Raw genomic sequence first — 23140 nt, forward strand, 5'->3', positions numbered from 1 at the left:
CTATATCTCAGTAAAGCTGGAAAAATAGCAGCAACAACAACAAAACCTTTAATCTCCGGCAAAAAACAAGTAATTGTGAACTGTTTGTCATACCAGCAGGAAAACTTATGCTTTAGTCTTCCCCTCCTAAGAAGGCAAAGATAGGTAAACTTAGACTCACCCAGCAATTAATGCTCCAGTATTTATCCTATTTGAAATGACTCTCCAGATAGTCAATGAACTCTGTTCATTTAACTTAGTTTAGTTGCAAGTTACCAAAATTGGAGAGACTGTTTTATGTAGACATTCCCAAAACATAATTATTTCTAAACAGTTTTAAAAGGCCTTTTCTTTTTCTTCATTCTTTATTTATTTATTTATTTGTTGCATTGGATCTTTGTTGCTGCACGTGAGCTTTCTCTAGTCGTGGTGAGTGGGGGCTACTCTTCATTGTGATGCGTGGGCTTCTCACCAGCTTCATTGCTCCAACCATGTGGGTTCTTCCCAGACCAGGGATTGAACCTGTGTCCCCTGCATTGACAGGTGGATTCTTAACCACTGTGCCACCAGCGAAGTCCCTTTCTTTTACTTTTAAAGATCACATACGATTAAAGTTCCTGAGAGCCCAAGTAGATCATTTACATCTCAAAAGCACAAGAACAGAAATACCAATTCCTTCCAGAAAGCCAACTTCCTCTAATGGATAGGGGAAAAAATAGTTTTAGAATGTCAAAAGATTCCCATCTTGGCCATTTTCAGGGCTTTTTTCCCCCCAGTTTCTAAGTAAGCCAATTCAGTTGAAAGAAATAACGGTAATAAACAATGATACACACACACACATACACACACACACAAAAACAATGATACACATCAGTATCATTCACTCACACTCACAGGCCTCACTTTCAGAGGAACAGGAATCAGCATTCAAGTTAACCTTCACCTCGACTGTCAGCTTAGCTTCTGTGACCTTTCTTAATACAAAAAGCAACTGCCAGCCCACAGCTGTGGCCACCACCTTTCTTCCCCCCACCAGAATGGCGGCCAATATCTCTGCAACAGCCTTAGGGGTGTCTGTGAGTTCAGTACTCTCTTGGCGGCCCCCACTCATCAAGGACAGTCTCCAGAGGGCCCCACAGACTAGTGGGCAGCCACTCAGGGATTACACCTGCAACTTTAGGGCACCACGAGCTAGTGGATGGCCCCTGCAACTTCCCATTCCCTGTCCTTATTTCCCTGACATCTCAGGGCTCAGGGGAGTTTCCTGGGTCTCCCAGCTTCTCCTAGTTGCAACTGTTGGGCTGCACCCCGCAGGCCTGCAAGGCCTTGCCCAGCCTCAGGACCAAAGAACAAGCCCAGAGGCAGTGACAGAGACATCAATGGTTTAACGACAAGGGGAGCTTATGTATCTGAAGCAAGGTCCTGGAGCAACACCCCACCATGTGCAGGCAGCAGGACATGGAGGCAGTCTCCACTCCTGGAGGCAGAGGGGGAGGTTACCCATCACAGGGGAATTGACATCAGTGGGCTCATAGGTTACCAGGGAAACAAGCGGAGGGTTACACCCCTTACCTTCCCTTTGATAAGCATGGTGGAGAGTTCTGATCTAAAGCTAGAAATCATTAGCTAGTGCCTGGGGCAAGTATGTAGGAAGGTCAGTCATGTGAGTATGGTATAGGTGAAGCAGGCACTTGGTCGAGCAGGTGATTTCAGAGAGCAAAAAACAGCCATCTCAGAAGTTCCCTGGAGGTCCAGTGTAGTGGTTATGCACCTTCACTGCCTTGGTTCCAGGTTCAGTCCCTGGTCTGGAAACTAAGATCCCACAAGCTTCACCACGTGGCCAAAAAAAAAAAAAAAAAGAGAGAGAGAGAGGGAACAGCCATCTTGAGTGGCTTCGCCATACAAGCAGCTACAACATTTTTTAAATGGTACTTTACTGCTGATATAAATCTTATGAATGCCTAGACACAATTAGGATTTATGTATATATCTATTAGAAACATTTCCCTTTTTGTTGAGATTTTATTATAAAATTGTGGGCTACTTTTTTCACTAACATAGATGTATTATTGGTTTTTATTAAGAAAATTTTCTATAGGTAGCCCATTTTCTGCTTTACTTATGAACTCCCTAAGTTTTAAAAAATCATTTTATCCATTTTTGTATGATAAACAATAAAAAAGTAAATTTAATAATTTATGTAAATATTTTATTTTGCACATCAACAAAGAACACAATATTCATGTAAAATAATAATTTTAATATCTAAAAAAATTTAAAAATTCAATATCTGATTAATTCTTAAATATATAAGCACAAATTTAGACTCTTTCGTAATGAGTAAGAAACAAAAGTGCTGGGAGTCGAGGGAGGGAGGGAATACAGGGATATGTGTATAAAAACAGATGATTGAACTTGGTGTACCCCCAAAAAAAATAATAAATAAAATTTAAAAAAAAATAAAAAAACAAAGGTGCTTAATCTCCTTGAATTAATCTTGTAAGAAAGCCTACTATGCCAGAAATAATATTTAAAATGAAATAGGCTTTATTTTGGGACTGAATATATGTTTTAAAATATATTAATGTATAACTAAATGTTACACATCAAAATGAACAAAAAATGACTTTGCAGTTTTAACATAGTCTTCAAAAACTCAACTGGTTTGTTTTTGTTTTTTTTTTTAATTGACAAAGCCAAAGCAGTGTTTTCAGGCTATTTCTGAAGATCTTTCCAAAATAAAACAATTGCCTTGGGGGTAGAGTAATTATTTTACAACACACAGCTTACACATTATATTTTCTCATTTTAACATAAGTTTCCGAAGTCCCTCTCTTGAAGAACAATTTAAGAGTAAGATAGCTCCTGGATTTGGTTAAGAATGGTCTTGTATTATAACCACTGAGGAAGCAGAACTGCCTGCTTCACAGTATGCCTAAATTCATGAGATTGATTTATTGCAGTGACTAACAATATCAAAATTGAAAAGAGTAAACTTTTCCATTAGGGTATAATAGATAAGAATTTTATTAATATATTTCCTTGGATTAGATTACATCATGGACAATGAAGGCATTAACAAATCTCTTGACCTTGTCAATTTATTTTGCACAATGTACAATCTCAGAATATTTTATATGAATAACATTTAATCTCTACAAAATTACCTTTTCATTTGATAATTCTCATGAATTCCTTATATAGTGATGAGCTCGTTCAGGAGCACAAAATATATCAAAGTAACCTAAAATAGTTCTGTCTTCTCTCTTTTTATAAGATAAATGTATAAATCACTGTGATTTTTCCAGGGCCTCTTTGCAAAATCCCAAAGACAATTTTAATTTTGAAAGACATCTTATGCTCATTTTGGCCGCACATAAACTAAAATTGGAATAATATAGAGAAGATTAGCATAGCCCCTGCACAAGCATGACATGCAAATTTGTTAAGTGTTCCATATTTTTTCAGCAAATGGTGCCAGGAAAACTGAATATTCACATGCAAAAGAATGAAGTTGAACTCTTACTTTACACCATATACAAAAGATTAACTTAAAGTGAATCAAAGACCTAAACAAAGAGCTAATACTAAAAAACCAGTTTGGAGAAAACATGGGAAAAGTTTCTGAATTTGGATTTGGCAATGATTTCTTGGCTATAACACCAAAAGCATAGGCAAAAAAAGAAAAAAATAGATAAATTGGACTACATCAAAACTTAAAACATTTGTGCATTCAAATAACACTATCAAGAGAGCGGAAAGGAAACCCATGGGATGGGAGAAAATATTTGCAAATCATATACCTAATTAGGAGGTAACATCTAGAATATATAAAGAACTCCTTCTATTCAACAATAACAAAAATAAACTAGGTTGAAACATGGGCAAAGGAATTGAATAGACAATTCTCCAAAGAAGATATATGAATGGCCAATAAGCACATCAAAAAATGTTCAAATCACTAATCATTAGAGAAATGCAAATCAAAACCACAATGAGATATCATTTCATAGCCATTAGCATAGCTATTATCAAAAACCAGAAAATAAGTGCTGACAAGCATGTGGAGAAACTGGAACTGTTGGCATTGCAGGTGTGATTATAAAATGGTGGAGCCACTATGGAAATTGGTATAACAGTTCCTAGGAAAAAATTAAACACAAAATTACCATATGATCCAGCAATTCCACTTCTGGGTATATACTCCACAGACTTAAAAGCAGGATCTCAAAGGGATATTTGTACACCCATGTTCACAGCTGTGTTATTCAGAATAGCCAAAAGGTGAAAGCAATCTGAGTGTCCATTGAAGGATGAGTTACCAAAATGTATTATATCAATATAAATAAAATGGAATATTATTCAGCCTTAGAAAGGAAGAAAATTCTGACACATGCCACAACACGGATGAAACGTGAAGATATTTTAAGTGAGATAAACCAGTCATAGAAGGACAACTACTATATGATTCCACTTAGCTACTTAGGGTAGTCAAGTTCAGAGAGACAGAAAGTAGAATGGTGGTTGCCAGGGCCTGGAGGGAAGGAGGAATGGGGAAGTATTGTTTAACGGGTATGGAGTTTCAGTTGGGGAAGATGAAAATATTCTGGTGATGGATGGTGGTGATGGTTGTACAATATGAAGTAACTTTTGTACTTGATGCTATAGAACTGTACACTTAAAAATGGTTAAGATAGGGAATACGGGGATATGTGTATAAAAACAGATGATTGAACTTGGTGTACCCCCCCAAAAATAATAAATAAATAAAATGAAAAGCAAAAAAAAAAAAAAAAAGCAAAAAAAGATGGTTAAGATAGCAAAATTATGTTACATATATTTTACCACAATAAAAAAAAATGAAAAAGACATCCTAAAAATTTTATTTTTTTGAATTTAGCATCTAATCTTGAGGGAGCAAAATAAAGAATTATCAAAAAGATTTGGTCATCTGACTGAGACAGGAGCACAGTTACATGTGAGCAGGGATGAGTAATAGGCTAACTATACATAAATCAAAGTAAAAACTATACTTTGCATTAAAAATAGAAGTTAAAATCATAAGGAACTTCAGCTGTCCTGAAGAGATGAACTTTTGGTTTTTTTTTTTTGATAATCAAGAAAATAATAAAGTCAGCACAAATTGCAAGAACTTATTCTGGTGGTATACAGAATTCCTGCTAAACCTGCAGATTACACAGAAGGTAATGGATAATCTTACTTCCCTTGTTAAAAGCAGACTAAATATTTCAAGATCGATTTATATTTTCACAGGGAGAAAATAGAATTCCAGTATTGCATTAATTGTCTTTAGCAGTAAAGGATATTAGCATATCTTCACAAACTCATCAAAATTAAGCAAAACTTTCCCAAAATTTAAAAATATTTTGTCTGTTTTCTTGCAGACTCTGATATTCTAAAATATTGTAAATAAGATTCACTTACCTGAGATCTTCTACAACTTGCTATACACACAAGTTTTATCCTTCCCTATGTTCTTATTATTCTAGAACAAATTGAATTTTACTTTGAACAAATTTATTGTTTTCCCTTGAAAACAGAAAAGACTGCTAGGCTACCTCTCCTGATTGTCAAAGTTCATGTTTCTCTTTCTCATTTTGTATGAGTTCATTTTTCAAAATTTCTGAGATTTGTTATATGACCCACAGTATGGTCTATTTGGAGAAGTTTCCATGTTCATTTGAATGATCATCATAACTCTCTCTTTATCCTGGGTAGTATTTCCTTGCTTTGATGTCTACATTACAGCCACTCCAAGTTTCTTTTGATTATTGTTTATGCAGAATATCTTTTTTTTAATATAAATTTATTTATTGGCTGTGTTGGGTCTTTGTTGCTGCACACAGGCTTTCTCTAGTTGTGGTGAGCAGAGGCTACTCTGTATTGTGGTGCACGGGCTCCTCATTGCAGTGCCTTCTCTTGTCGCGGAGCAACAGGCTCCAGGCACATGGGCCTCAGTAGTTGCGGCACACGGGATCTAGAGCACAGGCTCAAGTTGTGGCGCACGGGCTTTGTTGCTCTGTGGCATGTGGAATCTTCCCAGAGCAGGGCTCGAACCCAGGTCCCCTGCATTGGCAGGCAGATTCTTAACCATTACGCCACCTAGGAAGTCCTGATGTAGAATACCTTTTAAACCATTTTAACCTACTACTGCAGAGAAAATAATGAATTGCAAAGGAGCATAAAGACATTTGGGGGTTGATAGAAATATTCAGTATCTTGACTGGCAATGATATCATAAGAGTTACATATCTGTTAAAACTCATCAAATTGTATACTTGAATTGAGTGCAGTTTTTGTACAAAAACAACACCTCAGCAAGGTTGATTAAAGACAGAATATAGTAACAAAAAACATCTAGAAACTCTCCAAGTATTTGGACAGTAATACATTTCTAAATAAACCAGGGGTCAAAGAAGGAATCACACTGAAAATTCTAAAAATATTTTGAGTTGAATTATAATGAAAAGACTTCATATCAAAATATGCAGAATGCAATTAGAGCAATGTTTAGAGAGGAATCAATAGTTCTAAAAGTTTATAGTAGACATGAAGAAACATTTAACAACATTGATCTACATTTCTACCTTAGGAACATACAAATAAAAGTTAAATCCAAAGTAAGTCAAAAGAAACAGTGAGAATCAGCACAAAAATGAATGAAATTGAAAATGGCCAATAATGGAAAAAATTAACAAAACAAAGTTTGTTCTTTGAAAATATTAATGCAATTGATAAATTCCTGGATAGGAGACAAACATTGTTTGTTTTATTCTAGGACATGAGCAAACTTATCAAAGAAAATTGGATATCTCAGTGTTCTAGACAATATCTTTTTTTTTTTTAACCCTGAACATTACCAAGAAAACTATGGATATTAGCCTTAGCAAACTTAGTATTAACAAACAACTTAGGTAAGATTTTGAAGGATGCTGTTCACCATACAAACAGTAAATGTAGGGTTAGGACATTCTCAGTATCTATGCAAAGACATCAAATTATGAACAAGCATGTCATATTCACAGTTTATGAAAAATCATCCAAAACTTAGAAATAAAGCCAAGAGAGTACAGTATATATTTGCAATGAATGTCATACTGGATCATTATTGAATGTCCAACTCGAGGATGGAAGATGCCTTAGAGGACTGGGGCGGGGAGGGTGGGGGGGACTCGAGGGGAGGGGAGTCAAGGAAGGGAGGGAATACGGGGATATGTGTATAAAAACAGATGATTGAACCTGGTGTACCCCCCCAAAAATAAATAAATAAATAAATAATTTGGAATGAATAAATAAATAAATAAATAGAATGTGGGAAAAAAAAAAAAACGTGAGGATTATTTTTCTTTAAGAAAATTAAACTGGCACTTCTACCTGTATTTTACCATTCTCCTTACTATTTGATTGGAGCCCAGATGATGTAAAATTCACATTATCTTGTAGATTTCTGGGATAGAAAAGTTAACTCACAGAATTATGTTGGGGGTTTTGGGTCTGTTTTTTACTGTGAAGTAACAAGTTTTATATCTCACCTTGCAATCCTATTCTAATACTACTTATTAAGTGCCTATAAATAGTTCCTCAAAAGGTTTTTGAATTAGCTTTACCATCTTACTTGCTGTTAGGAGATAATTTTCCATGGGTCTCTCACATTTCTGTGTGTCTTATAAGCAGAGGTACAAAGTGCCTTTGTTTTGAATTATCTTTTCAAGAATGTTTGTATAGCACCAGCCTTGAAAGACACAGTATTTGCTTCCAGAGAAAAGTGCAGGTTTGCTTAGAGCCTTGGAAGATAGAGACAGGTTCCCCTCCTGAGCAGGATGGGGGCCAGGCATGCTTAGTGTCTCAGTGTAGAGTTTCCCTCCTAGAACACAACCCAGTGCATATGCAGGTGTCACCTGGCCTTTTTCATAGCACCATGTGGAATCTGTAGTTTGAAAAACGGGCACCAAATATGCTTGTGCTCATGCAGCTTGCTGTGCTGTGAGTAATAAATTTCTTTTTGCCTCTGACCCAGGCATCTTGTGTCTTCTGCTAACATCCATGGCAGGTAACTTTCTAGCTTGCAACTAGGCTAAAATCTCAGACCCTTCACAGTTCTTGATAGGTTCTTCATTATTTTAAAAATTGGGCAAATATGAGCCTGTGTTTATTCTATATTTGTACAAGAGCTGTTTCAATTATTTGAAAAATGTACTTCAACATGTTGATAGGTCGTCTTTTGAGATACCCAAGTGGACTTACCTGCTGGATTCAGCAGAACAGCATTGTCTAAGAAGTGAACTTAATGTGCTATTATTAAGCTGAGGCATGTCTTTCCTTGACTCCTGCAGTGATTCCCAATCAACCATAGAAAGTTATCTTTGCTGACTCACTGTTTCTCAAGTTTTTTCCTTTCTTTTTTTCCCTCCAGATTTTTGTTTTCTTTCTTGGTTCTTGGTCAAGTTTGTTAGTTGGTCTATGTTTTGTCTAACTGGGTGTTTGGGCTAAGTTGCTTTTTATGGCCAAGTACAGGGACAAATGGTTTAGAAGGTCATCTTGACTGCATAGTCAGTTGAGCATCTGATGTGTACATGAATTTGATTTGTGTGTGGCTAATTAATGTTTCCTGATTGATTGCAACAATTTCTGATAATCTCTTTGTACGGTCTTGACATTTAGTAATCTCTGTAAGGGTGATGGAGATCTGTTCTTTGTCAGGTAAGAGACAACAGAGAATCTGGTTTGTTTTCCTTTTTGACTATTTGTGAACTCACTTCAACTAAGAAAATATTTTTGTGTCCATTGGAAAGGAAAAAGAACTGTAGAGTTTTTGTGCTCTGTGTTTACTTTTACCCGTGGCTGAGGCTGTAGAATTAAAGCTGCAAACTCTCTCTGTGGTTTTTTGTGATTGAGGAAAGTCTTTAACTCCTTTAGGGTGATTTCAAATATTTTCCTACCTCCAAAAGGTATTAATAAATTAGACTGTAAAGTCTTACAAAAGAAAAGAGCTCTGTTCTGATTGTTTTATACAAGTGAATAAGTTATTACATAAACATAATATTCTCAGAATTTCTAGGAATTAAATAAATTTTAATATTTTATATACGTTAGCCTTTAAAAAAACTCATTTCTAAAGAAACTTACTCCAGAGGCATTTTCATATAAGAATTCAAATCTACATTATAAAGGTGAAGTCTTGGACAATGCAGACTAGATTCATAATTTTGGTTTAAAGCAAGGTTTCTTCACTTTGGCACTGTTGACATATTAGGCCACAAAACAAGAGTTTAAAAAGTTAAACTCTTTGAAAGGACATCTATCATTACATTTTCATTTAAACACATTTTATTATTTTTTAATCCTAAAAAAAACTTGTGGAAACAATGATAATTTACTGGATCCATGGAACTGATGTAGGAAATTTTAAACATTTAAATCATGAAAAATAAAACTCATCTTGTACTAAAATATTTTGTTAAACATTTTTACATGTCGATAAAATTAGTAAGAAGATATTATGTTGATTTTAAGCTACAATTAAACTACTCTAATTTGTCCAAAAAATTGTCTATTTAAGAAGAATATCTCTCTGATTTTTCATATATAAATAAGTGTTTATAATAATATCAAGAATTTTAAAGACTGTGAAATTTGGCCAAAAGTTCTATGTTGAGCTTTTCTTTCTAGCTGGGAGCCACATCTATTACTTAAAATCACAGTTTACTTTTCTTCCGAGTTTCACTCTTGGCAAGGAAAAACATACAAAAGAAGCATGAACAATCTAATATTTCATCTGTCCCTTTTATCATTTTGAAAACTTTAAACTTTATATCAGCACTAGATATTCCAGAATTTACACATCATTAGAATAATGTTCATGAAAAAATTAACTTCCAAAATTCTAAAGAGAAGGGGAAAAGAAAGGGAAAGGAGAAACAAGAAGAAGCCAGCTTAAGACAGATATAAAATTATCAATAAAAGGCTAATTATATAACCTCTGCAAGCAAGGGAAGGGGGGTCAAATAAAAGAAATCCTATTTTTACAGCTATACACAGAAAAGAAAAAAGCATTACAGTTTATTTAAACAATAACTAGGGCCTTTAACCATTCCTTCAAAACTTATGACTAAAAAGCCGGTACTCAGTAATCACAAAAGTAGGAAAACTTAAGGGGTGTATCTCTTACATTAAAAAGTAACCTCTTATACATGTAGCTGTCCAGTCTTCCCCAAACCATTTAGAGACAATCTTTTACCCATTGTGTATTTTTGCCTCCTTTGTCGTAGACTAACTGACCATATGTGTGTGAGTTTATTTCTAGGATCTGTATTCCATTCCATTGATCTATTGGTCTGTTTTTGTGCCAATACCATGCTGTTTTGATTACTGTGGCTCGGTAGTGCAGTCTGAAGTCAAGGAGATTGATACCTCTGGCTTTGTTCTTTTTCCTCAAGATACATTTGGTTGTCTGAGGTCTTTTGGGGTTGCAAACAAATTTTAGCATTATTTGTTCTAGTTCTGAGAAAAATGTCATGGGTATTTTGATATTTCACTTATATGTGGAATCTAAATAAAAAATAAAATGAATGAATATAACAAAACAGAAACAGACTCACAGATACTGAAAATGAACTAGTGTTTACCAGTGGGGAGAGGGCTTGGGGGGAGAAGCACGAAATTAAGAGGTACAAACTACTAAGTATAAAATAAATAAGATATCAGGATGTAATAAGATACAAGGATGTGCACAAGGAATATAGCCAATGTTTTATAACTTTAAATGGAGTAAAAACTATAAAAACATCAAATCACTATGTTGTACACTTGAAACTAGTATAATATTGTAAAACAATTATACTTCAATTTTTTTTCGAAAGTAGCCTCATGTTTGGACACACAAGCCAGAGAATCTCCTTCCAAGGTTTTCTTCCCATTTGCATCTTATTCATATCAGAAATTCCCTGAAATGGCCATAGTAATTCTAAATCCTCCTTGGAGAAATAGGTTGGTTAGAGAAATATGCACATGAATGAAAGCATGAAGGCAGCATATGTGTGCCCCAGAGTGTCAAAGAAGACCTCATGAGAACCTCAAACACTTGGTGAGAATCTGGCCAATCACCAAGTCTCACAGGCTTCAGACTTCCAAGCAAAAGAAACAAAATTAAGTGATTATCAAAGAAACAAAGGCCAGATGGAGGAACAACTTAATTAGATTCAGATAGGTGACCCAAGGCAAAATTGATCCTATAAGGATGTGGGTCTGATGAGACTTTCTGAACTTCTCAGTACTTAGGACTGCACTGAGGGACAAATTATTGAACCTATGCTAATCTTTTCCCCTCTGAATTTTTTCTTATGGCCTCACAACAAAAAGCGACAAGAACAGAAAAAGAACTCCCACATTGTAACAATGCTTAACAAGCTAGGTTTCCCTCCAAATGTGAGTTTTCAAATCTGACCAGATAGACAAAGGATTCCTAAGAGGAATCCTGTCTTTCCCAGGACACAAAATAAACTCAGCTTTAGAGGGCTTCACATAAATCTACTGTACCTGAGCACCAATGCAGAACCTACTTGACCACTGCGTTGGGAGAGGTCCCTGAACATGAGGTTCGAGAAGCCTCAAGAGTCCATGTGTTTTCAGAGCTGAGGGCCTTGGGCTGTGTCAGCCAGTGGGTCTCAAATAGATCTTCTTGTGTCTCCAGGGTTGTCAGTGTCAATTCCTCAAAAGAACATCAGAGAAACCTATTGATCAAGCAAAGCTAAGTTTATTAGAGTTACTGTCACCAGGGGGAGCACCCCCATGATAGTCTTCATAGTATATCAGACAGGAGATTTCAAGAATTAACATTTGCAAGGTTTAAGGAGCTGGACTTACAAGGTTTAGAGAAAGTCTTTCATGGCAGTTTATTATTGTGATAGTTTTGATACAATAATTTGGGATTGGTGGACACAGCAAGATGTTTCGACAAGTAAACTGTTGAAGGATAAGGAAGCTGTTTGCCCAAGCCAGCCAGCTAGCTATTGTCTCAATAGGAGAACTGTTTATCCAAGTGAGTAAAGTATTTACCTGGACAAAACTGGTTTACAGAAACTCCCTGAAAAAATAGTAAAATTTACTGATTTAGAATCTTATCTCCTTGGGCCAGAGTTCTCTAGAACACACAGCTCTATCATGATGGCACAGGTGGTCTGAGGACTCAGAACATTTCTGTTCTGTGAGCTCTACTATGGCTTGCCCAGTGATATACCTGGGAAGTATCATTGCTTTCAGATGATTTCCCATATAAAAATTACTAAATATCTTTCAGAGGAATAATTTTCTTCTGTTTCCTCAGAATATGCCCTTTCTTTAGAATGGTATTATCCTTTCATTGATATGGTAATGTTTCTTTTTTTCCATTTTCTTGCAAATGGGGTACTAGTTGTTAATAGATTAGAGTTAAAAGAGGTTTTGCCAGGGTTTGGATCTCAGATTCTTTCTAGCTTCCTGGATACACTGGTCTATCTTTCTTTAATCTGCTCCCATTCATAGCTAGCAAAATGTCATCAAACTTCTAAGGCTAGTAACAATTTCTTCTGACTTTAATATTTTGCAGCTATTTCCATAAATACCTAGGTTGAGAAAAATTAATGGTTTGACCTTATGAGCTTTTTGTAAAGCAAACAAGTTGGACATTTTCATTCTAACATGACTGGTAAAATAAAAGATAAGATTACAGATGACAGAATCACTCTGGTTACTTTGTAATATGACTCTTTCATTGTTTTGGATTAGAGCAAAAATGTTTTTGTCCATCGTAATGAAGTGAAGCAACTTGAATGGGAGCCTAAAATACATATTTTACTGTTTGCATTTCTTAAAACAGAGAATTAAAACCTAAACTGGACTCGCTAAATATTAGAAACATTTCTATAACCCATGCAAAAGAGCTTTTTAATCTGACAGCCCAGATTAAGAGGCAGACATAGACAGGCAATACAGAATAAAGAAAATGATCACATTGTGTGTTCAAGTGTAAACAGAAAGATTTTACAAGTCAAGGGTGCAAAAACCAAGGAAAGCTAGGGGGATGCCTGGAGTTTAATTAGATATCTTCTAATATGTAAAACAATTAGCGTTCTAGAAGATAAAAAGAACATGAAAAGAATGTAAGATATGGTCAAGTCCAAAGGTTTTTGAAGATAGACAGGAAGCTATGTAAGTATCTTAGGACACAAAGCAGTGAAAAGCCCAATGAGATGAAGCAAGCGGCAACAATCTTAGCGGGGGCCGCACACTCTTGGAAGACAGATGCAGGCATTTCCTGGTTTATGTCAGTAAACTGTTCCTGACCATTAGCACTTATGCACAAAATTGTTAACAGAAGCCTATGTCCAATTATTTTAAATAGGAACACTTTTAATATGTTAACCATCAAGCCAATGCCTCCAACCAATTTCTTAAAATACAGAAAACAGTTGCGTGTAACAGACTCTAATGTTAGGATGTGAAATTATTATAATTAAGTGTTGTATTATGTGCAGGAATGCTGTTATGCCTCTCTTTACACTAGGGACATCTTAAGAGTCACAATAAAAAGAGTTTTTATTAATGTTATGGTATGCTTGTCAAGGCTTCTACACTGATTCTGTCATTCCGTCAACTGCATTTGGATCACAACTCAAGGCTTTTCTCTCTCATCATTTTGATAAAAAAATATTGCATTGAGCTTTGGGGATATAAATATACATTTTTTCCCCATATAAACACCAGCCTAAAATACTGTTTTGAGAGATAAATGTTTTATGAAGTTAGGGGTATTAAAATCCAAGAGGCATCCAGGTGGGAAAATCTTAACCTTGGAGAGAATCAGCAGTTTATGCCTATATCAGAAAATTTGTGACTTATTTGAGGCTTGAATTTGTGGACATGAACTATGTGAAACTCTTTTCCATCCCCTTTTTAAAGATATAGTGATTATAACTAAAACTTAGTTTGAGCCCCCTCACTGTTGTGATTAAGAATCATTGTAGAATTTTGCCTTAAACAGGAAGGAAATGCTGACACACTACAAGGATGAAGCTTGAGAGCATTAGGCTAAGTGAGATAAGTTAGGCATAAAAAGACAGACACTGTACGATGCTCTTTATATGGGGTATCTTGAGTGGCCAAAATCATGGAAAGAAAAAGCAGAAGGGTGGTTGTCAGGGTCTGTGGGGAAGGGAGAAACGGCTGGTTGTTTTTTTAATGGATAGAGAGTTTCAGCTTTTTCCAGATGAAAAAGTTCTGGAGGTTGGTTGCCCAACAATGAATATACTCATTGTATATTACTGAACATTACTGAAATGTACACTTATGGTACAAACGATAAAGATGGTACATTTTATGTTATGCATTTTTTACGACAATAACAAAGAAAAAAAGGGGAAAAAGAATCATTCTAGAAGCTCGCCTTACTCAGAAGGCATCTCTAAATGTTTTTGGCATGACATAAATATCTCTTTAGTGATTAAGCATCTTTTCGCCCAGGAAGATTTAGAAGTATGTATAAAAATCTTAAGATAATAAAATCCATAGTGTCAATATTTTGCATTAAGGAATCTTGCATATTTACCACTATATTTTCTTATTTGTCTTAATACCCTTGTAATTCCATTTTCTACACCATACTTGTGTAATTGATTTAGGTTTGTGATATTAAATTCAATTCTTACTAAAATTATGTACATTCTTTAAAAATTCAAGATAACTTGAGGTATTTATAAGTTTAATTATGAGGTTAAGAAGAGGTAAGTAGCCAGGAAGACTGTATTTAAGTTAAACAATTGTTTTGCTGAAGAGAAAATTGAGCGTTTTAACGTAAAATGTTAAAACATAAAAGGAAATTCAATACACTGAGATGTTTAAGCAAATTTAATAAAGTTCTAAAATCTCCCTTAAAAGCAATTGTAAAAACTTCCAAGACTTTTACAAAGAATTCAAAGACTATAAAGATACATTAAAAGCTTAAGCAAGAATCAAGTAAATAAAATATTCATTTAAAAAGAAACCTAAGTAAACCTCTAAATGGTCTTTCCTACACATAAAATCTCTGCTTGAGGGCATCAAAACAAAAACAAAAACCAAACAAAAAAACAAACCTTCACTTTCACCCAAGCACTAATACCAAACGTAAAGAAGAGAATGAGAGCTGCGTTGCAGCAGCTAATGAATAGCTGTTAACTGCCACTGACAGTGTGAGCAAGTCGGGTACCCCATAGAACAGAAACAGAACTAAACTCTGTGACTGCAGAAAACCACAGCTAAAACTGGACAGGCAGAGTATTTGTTTTCCTATTTAAATTATATCGAACCCTTCTTGGTAATTTTTAACCTCAGAGCCTTTCCTCAGTTCTTTCTTCATGAATTGCCTCGCCAGCAGGCAATCTGTGAGTTGCAGGGTCGCCTGCACCAGTGGGCCAGGACTGCCAGGAGCCCTGGTTATGAGCAACTTAATTCCCTCTTCCTCTCCAGGACAGAGTAACTTATAATTCTGTTTAGGTGCAAAAGCAGTTTGAAACTCTCTGTCTCTGGTTCCCAAAGATTTCCTCACAATCAAAAATAGATTTTCTTTTCTTTTTAAGTAATCTGCGAAGCACCCTGCTCAGTAATGTACATTTAATAATTTGGGGGGAAGGTGATAAGGATGACCTGGTGTGATACCGTTTTAATGAGCCAGTTTCTCTCTAAGGAAGCTCTGGGCTTTGGTGAATCTGAGGCACATTTTTAAATGACTCAGAATCACTTATTGATCACCCTCTGTGTGTAGATGACTGCTTAGTGTTACTGACAATTTAAAAGAATAACAAAGGAAAAAGCCTAGGACTTCAAAGAGTGTCTAACAGCCCTTTTGGAATATGGAACACTTCTGGGGAGGCAAGCCCAGGGAGACATGCTGCAGCCATATGTCGCTTCAGGGACCTGGGTCACACAGCAGGATGAGAGGAAAGGAAATGAGGACTACAAGTAGGTTATAAAAATGAAATTGCCTCCAAAGAAATCCTCAGACAAATGGTCCAATGGAACATGTCAAGCAGGGACTGGAGAAACCCATCCAAAATTATACCTCTTACTAACCACAGGACTTGGTCCAACAATCAGTTCAATGAAGACTTTTTTGAATTAAAAAAAAAAAAAAAAAAAAAATCACTGCCTTCACGGAGAGCCTGAAAATACAGAAGGATAATGCCGGAACAGGTACCACGTGCTGCTTGGCCCCACGCCCCCGCAGCAATCAGCCCGAAATATCAGGTCTCGGTCAACGTCTGCTAGCTTCCTCTCATTTGGGGCCCCAGCTCGTAGCTCAGGACCAACCAGGGAAGGCCATATAAGATTCCCAAATCAATCATACAGGACGGCCCCCTTCTCGTGCGTTAGCCCACTTTGGCTTCCCCATGCCGACAGCCTCCAATCAGAGCACACTAGAGACCTAGCCTTTTTTTCCCCTTCATTATCAACATTCCTTGCCTGTCTTGGAGTTTCTGCTAAAAGCAAGTGTTTGGGACTGACTGCCCCAAATGTAGCAAGCTCTGAATACATCACGTTCTAAAATTCTATTTTGGGTGGTCCTCATTGACTTCCACAGTTCTGCTGGAGGTCCCACATGCATACTGTCTGCTCTGCGTGCGGCCGCAAACCCCAGCCTTCAACCAGACGCAGAACCGACCGAGGGAGGCCCAGGTGTCTTGCTGCTCGTGGCCTGTGGAGGGCGCACCAGTGTGGTGAGTCAGCGCAGCGCCGGATCTGAACTCTGCTGTCTTTGCAGACTTCCTCCGCTCTTTAGCCTCAGTTTTATTAGACAGACTTTGCTACTGGTTCCAATTCGTTTGGCATCCTTAGTGGAATCAGATCATTCTTTTTCATCTTTTTGCACTGTTGCGTGCTGTTTTGTCATGTGCTGTCTGAAGGTGTTTGTTATAAGAAAGAGAACTGAAGGTTAAAATAGAGGCCTAGGCCCAATGAGCATGTCCTAGCTTACCTCTCAGACCTGTGGATTTGCTCTTCTTACTGGACAGGCGCCCACTGGGACGAATTCTGCTGAGGGTCACCAAAAGCCTGATGAGTTTTTCCCTCTATCTTGACTTTTTAATCTTGAGAACTTGGCTTTGATCCAGACAGACTGTTCACTCTGGTGTTCTGCCTGTGGAGGGGTGAAAAGTTGGCAGGCAGGGGTAAAGATGACTGGATCTGCATTTGGAGGTAGCCAGCCAGCCTTCGTGTTGGGGGCCCAAAATGTGTGGCGCACAAGCATCACATTACTGCGGACCATCGCCCGCTCTCATGGCATCACCTGAGCCGCAGTCCTCTCCTCAGGAAAGAATCCTTCCTGTGTGTACTCTCATTACAATCCTTATTCTTGAGCCTCTCCCTTTAAATGGTATAACTTCATCAGGGACGATCTGGGCCTTCAGTGGCACTCTGGGGAATATTTGACTGGAATGGAATTACTAATTTGAGAGGTGCCTTAGAAAAGGTATATGACTTCTCGGGTCTATTGGGCAGCAGTTTTTGATGGGCACACAGAGGCCTCTAAATGAAATCCTGAATCAAAAATTGCTTCACTACAAGTGTCTTTGCCAAAAACAAAGAGAATTTAAAGAACTTAAGCAAAAGCAAACTAGTCTCATTTCCCTGGTAGGTTCTCCAGTTGCCTCCTTATATCGCTCTCCCCTTATCCTCCGGTCTCTCTCTTTCTTCTTCCCTGGTCCAGATCCTCTTCCTCCAAACAATGACTCTCCAAAGACCTTGAAATACACTTGCTTCTGAAGGTCCGTGCCTCCCATGAGCCAGGTATGCAGAAACAACTATGGAATTTAAACCTTTGAACCAAGGTGAATTAAAAGCTGCAATTAAGGATTTCACTAAACCCAGACAAGACCAACAACTATTCATAGATGGATTTAGAATTCTTTCGGATGCATAGGACCCAGAGTTACCTGGCCTCGACCAACTCGTACACATGGTGGTCAGAACTTTAGGTGGCAAAATTTGATTGAACCAACTCAGAAAGGAACCTGCAAGATCTCTAAACCCGAGGGTCAGAAAGAAGCTTAAAAAGGAGACCGAAGTATCCGAAAAGCCATACCTAAAACATTTCTAATGATTGTTTGGACCATAATGGAATTATACAAGCAGAAAAAAAGATGAAACTATAGGGACAAGTCCTCAATCAAGATTTAAAATATCTAAATTTCCCCTGTGATTCAGTTCTGACACAATATATAGACGATGTTAATCTTTGTTGAGAGAACAAGGAAGCCTGTGTAAAAGATGCCGTTCACAATCACAGCAGAAAAACAGACATCAGGTTTCAAAAGATACTACAATTTTTCCAAAACACCGCTCATTATTTATGGCATGACCTAATGAAGAAGAAAAAAACTCTCTCTTTTTTTTTTAACTTTTTGACTGCGTTGGGTCTTCGCTGCTGAGCACGGGCTTTCTTATGTGGAGCAGGGGCTATTCTCCGTTGCAGTACACAGGCTTCTCATTTCGGTGGCTTCTCTTGTTGCAGAGCACGGGCTCTAGGCATGCGGGCTTCAGTAGTTGTGGCTCAGTTGTTGTGGCTTTCGGGCTCTAGAGCTCAGGCTCAGTAGTTGTGGTGCGCAGGCTTAGTTGCTCCTTGGTATGTGGGATCTTCCTGGCTCAGAGGTAGAACCCATGTCCCCTGCATTGGCAGGCAGATTCTTAACCACTGTGCCACCAGGGAAGCCCTTCATAGACTAAAGACATCCAAACTTATCCTACACTCCTTATAAAATGATAATTGAAAGAATTCCTAATTCAACTGGGTATTGCAGACCTTGGGTACCAAATCTTTTTTGCTTGTAACACTTCTCTATGAGTTGAAGATCCTGCAGACTTCAGGAGATTTGGAGATAACTGAACAATCTCCATTTGGTGAAGATCTGGGTCTCTGGCCTTCCCTGAATTGGTCAACCTCTCCCAAGTATTGAATGACCCCAGTGGCGGGGGCGGGGGGACCGAGAGACGAAACATACGAATGGACAATGGCCAGATCCTATGTGCAATCCAACTCTGACCCACAATTTCTGCTGCAATCAGACCCAAAGGATCAAAATGACTGGCCAATGACTGCCAGCTTTCCTAATTTTTGCCCTATCCTCCAACTCAGGAGGACCCAGAGAAAGCTAAGTAATCTCTATCAAACTAATTACATAGCGTGCCCCATTTCTAGTTAGCCCTTTGTTTCCTCTATAAAGCTTTTGCATTCCCTTGTCTGCCTCTGAGTCTCTGCCAAATGCAAGTGATGGAGACTGACTGCCTTGCTCTAGCAAACTCTGAATAAATAACCTCTGTTTATTCTCACTTAGGTTGTCTTTGCTTATCTCCACATCTTCCATTCAGAATTTCCCATTGGAAAAACTTTGGTTTCTAGCTATAAAAGTTCCTGAGCACCATCAATCACACCCAGAGCCAAGATAAAGATGATGCTACTTGATCCTGAATTGCAGAGTCAACACTTCTGAGTGAAAATGCCATTTTGTCTTACTCTGTCAAAGCCACACTCAATGAAATACTAGCCAGCCCTGCAGGAAAGAACATATTATCTCCATCAGTGTGATAGAAAAATTATCCCAAAACCAGAAATAGGCAAAAGTAAGTATTGGGTATTCTTTAAATACAGTGCTTGGCTTGCAGCTTTAACTTCCTGTTGTCTGCTCTGTTTTATGACTCAGTAGGGACAGAGGTTAACATGCAGAGTTTTTGCTCAGTAGAGATATAAATAACTTCTACGCTGTATCATTTATTGTACTGTAAGATATGAAACAGCTTAGTATCTACCTCAGAAATCTAATAGTAATATTCTTTTATTAGATTAAAATTTAGTTTCCTGGCTCCTCAGATGCTCTCTGGACTAGTTTTAACATCTTATTGTTTCCCTCATTGATTGATAAGTTGAATGAAATCTTTGACATGAGTTCATTTGATATTTTCCTGAGAGACATGATTTTACTTTTTGAAAATTATACTTTAACCATTAAAAATTTGAGCTCTTAAAGGAAAGATATCATATAATTTTTTTCTCCTTAAATATTATAATATGATAATATGCACTATAGGTATCCTAATATTGAATCAACTTTGCATTCCTGGGATATTGGGATATGTGGTGCCAAATTCCAACTGCATATATTTGTATTTAGGATAACTGCATTTATAATTACTAAGAAATCATTTTCAGCAAAAGGGAAAATCGTTTATACAAATATAAAAATAAACACATATCAAATAATTTATTTTATTCCTATCATATGAGGACACCAAACAGATGTTATAACTAGTTCACAGGAGAAGTTAAAACAGAAAAAGTTACATGGAATAAAGGAATGTTGAGAGGAATTCCAAAATGGGGGCAAAAATGTTTTTTCCAAAGAGAGGAACTCAATTAAAATCATTACCAGGCAAGACAACGTACATATTTATAAGCTACCCAAACATAACTCAGAAGAGACCTGAGAAGACGATAACCTTTCACTTCTGGCTGTTCTTTAGGTTCAGTGAAAGCAGGAAGTGAAGGCTAAGTGGGAGTAGTGGGAGTTAAACAGACTGGCTAATTAATGGAGTGCCTCAACACAGTGCTAGTCTTCAGAGATCTGGGGGTTATTATCCTCTCCCCTCCCCTCCCCCCTTCCCCTGCCCCCCTTCTCCCTCCCACTCTTTCTTCCTTCCTCCCTCCCTCCCTCCCTTCCTTCCTTCTCCAGGAGTTTAAGAAAATCTCTCTTACAAAATTAGCTAACAACTAAACTAACGGAACAGAGACTTCAGAAGACACACATGACAAAGAATACAGTCTTTACAAAAATACTGTGGAAAAGTCACTAAAACAAACAACTACAACCCACAGCAAGCAAAAACAACAAATCCTGGACAGAGGGGAAATTTCAATTTCCAAAGCTACCACATCATTATATTCAAAAGGTCTGGTTTTCAACAACAACAAAAATTATGAGGTATATGAGGAAAGAAAAAAATATGGCTCTTTCATAGGGGAAAACAAAAAAGAAATGAGCAAAAACTGTCCCTGAGAAAACACAAACATTGTACTTAAGTAGGTAAAGATATTACTAGATGGACTTACATGTGCTCAAGGAGCTAAAGAAAACCATGGACAAAGAAATAAAGGAAAGCAGGAAAATGATATTTTAATAATTAGATAATAACAGCAAGGAGATAAAAATTATAAACAGGGACCATATAGGATAATTGGAGCTGAAAAATACAATAATCAAAATGAAAAATTCATTGGAGGGATTCACTAGGCAGATTTGAGGAGACAAAAGAAAGAATTGGAGAATTTAAAAATAAGTCACATTGTGGGAAGACATTCAGGAACCTTTTTGATGTGGGCCGAGCGATGGGATTCTTGAGCAGTGGAGGAGCTGAGGGTGCAGGGCGTGGAGACTAATATCACCCTGTTTGGCCCTGGAGGATGACTGGTTAGCCAGAGACGGGTAAGATTCCTCAAGGGAGGAACAACCTAAGACAGGCACAGTCGCAGAGGGGCCAACACGGGTGGGGCACAGACCCCCAATATCTGAGAGAGGTCTCCTACCCCCAGGGCTGTTTTGCTCTCCACCCCCAGCTCAGATCCACACCTGCTCAACTCGGACCCAGGAAGTAAACAAAGATAATTGCCTCAGTCATATGAGGCCTTTGACTGTTTATGAGTGTAACCTGAGAATGTTAGCCCACGAACTCAATAAAAGCAGCCTGGGATGAGTCAGCGGGGCTCTTGATCCGAGAGGTCTTGAGCCCCCCGGTCCCACTTTTCTCTTCAGTCTGTGTCTGTGTCTTCTTCAAGCTTGCGGCACCCGTCGCTCACCTCGAGTCGCCGAGCTGGTCTCGGCATCACATGAAATTATGCAGTCTAAGGAATAGGAAAAAAAAAGGATGAAGAAAAATGAACAGAGCTTAAGAAAATTGTGGGACACCATCAAGCATATTAACAAATGCACAATGAAAACTGAAGAATAAGAGGAGAGAAAGGGGTAGAAGAATAGTGGACGGATACTCAATATTTCAAGAACTAGTGGCCAAAAATTTCCCAATTTAAAAAGACATGAATCTATACATTCAAGAAGTTCAACACACTCTGAGATTGAGCAACTTTTCATATTTTTAATAGTCACTTATGTTTTCTGTTAACTGCCTGTTCATTTTTGCTCATTTTCTCATTTTTCTAATATTTTATATATCATTTCATCCATGTCTATGGCTTTATTTATATTGTTGACAGATGATTTAGTTTTTATATTAGCATTTCTGTTCTTTTTGTTTATTTATAGTCCAAGTTTCCTGTATTACTTAATACTATTTCATGTACTTTAAGACTATACAATTATTCTGTTACATTTGCTTCTAATATTTCTATAGTTTAGTGTTTAACATTTAAAACTTTATTCCATCTGCAATGTACATATTATATGTGAGAGATCAGGGGACCTAAAACCTTTTCTTCCAAATGTTTAACCAGTTGCACTGATATAATTATTGAATAATATAGTCTTTCCCCCACTAACTTCTAATGCTACATATCTCTACCCCTACCTTTTAGGATTTAATATATACATGGAAAAGTTCATAGACTCCTGATCTGCCTGTTTCTATACCAGTATCCTACCATTTAAATTAAGCAGCTTCAAGAAAATTTTCATATCTAATAGCACAATTACTTCAATACTATCCTTTTTCACAAACTTCTTGGCAAGTTTCACCTGTTTATTCCTTTACATGAACTTGAGAATTATTTTATTGTATCAAGGTTAAATATCTTTGGAATTCTGATTGGAACTATATTAGATTTGTATATTACTCTGGGAAGGACAGATATGAAGCCTTCTCATCCTGGAAAATATCTTTCTATTTAATTAAATTTTGGTTTATAGTACTTAATTATTTTCAAAAGTTCTTTTCACAAAATCTTATTTTTCTTGTTAAATTCATTCCCACATATCATATAATTTTTCCATTACTATGGATGCAGGAAATTTTTCCGTTTTGATTTCTATCTGGTGATTTCTAATATAAAAACTATTAATTTTATATATTTATTATTGGCTATTTATTAAATCCTCACACTAGCTGTCATAGTTTTCAAAGTTGTGCCTCT

General features: G+C 37.0%; 1 non-coding gene across 1 annotated transcript; it reads left to right on the plus strand.

Annotated features, from left to right (window-relative positions):
* The first annotated feature begins 3336 nt into the window (after window positions 1-3336).
* On the plus strand, window positions 3337-3443 carry LOC130852717 (U6 spliceosomal RNA). Its single transcript, XR_009053444.1, has one exon. It is a non-coding gene; the product is annotated as a U6 spliceosomal RNA (small nuclear RNA).
* Window positions 3444-23140: the final 19697 nt, after the last annotated feature.

The sequence above is a fragment of the Hippopotamus amphibius genome, chromosome 4 (assembly GCF_030028045.1).
Source record: "Hippopotamus amphibius kiboko isolate mHipAmp2 chromosome 4, mHipAmp2.hap2, whole genome shotgun sequence".
Lineage (NCBI taxonomy): Eukaryota > Metazoa > Chordata > Mammalia > Artiodactyla > Hippopotamidae > Hippopotamus > Hippopotamus amphibius.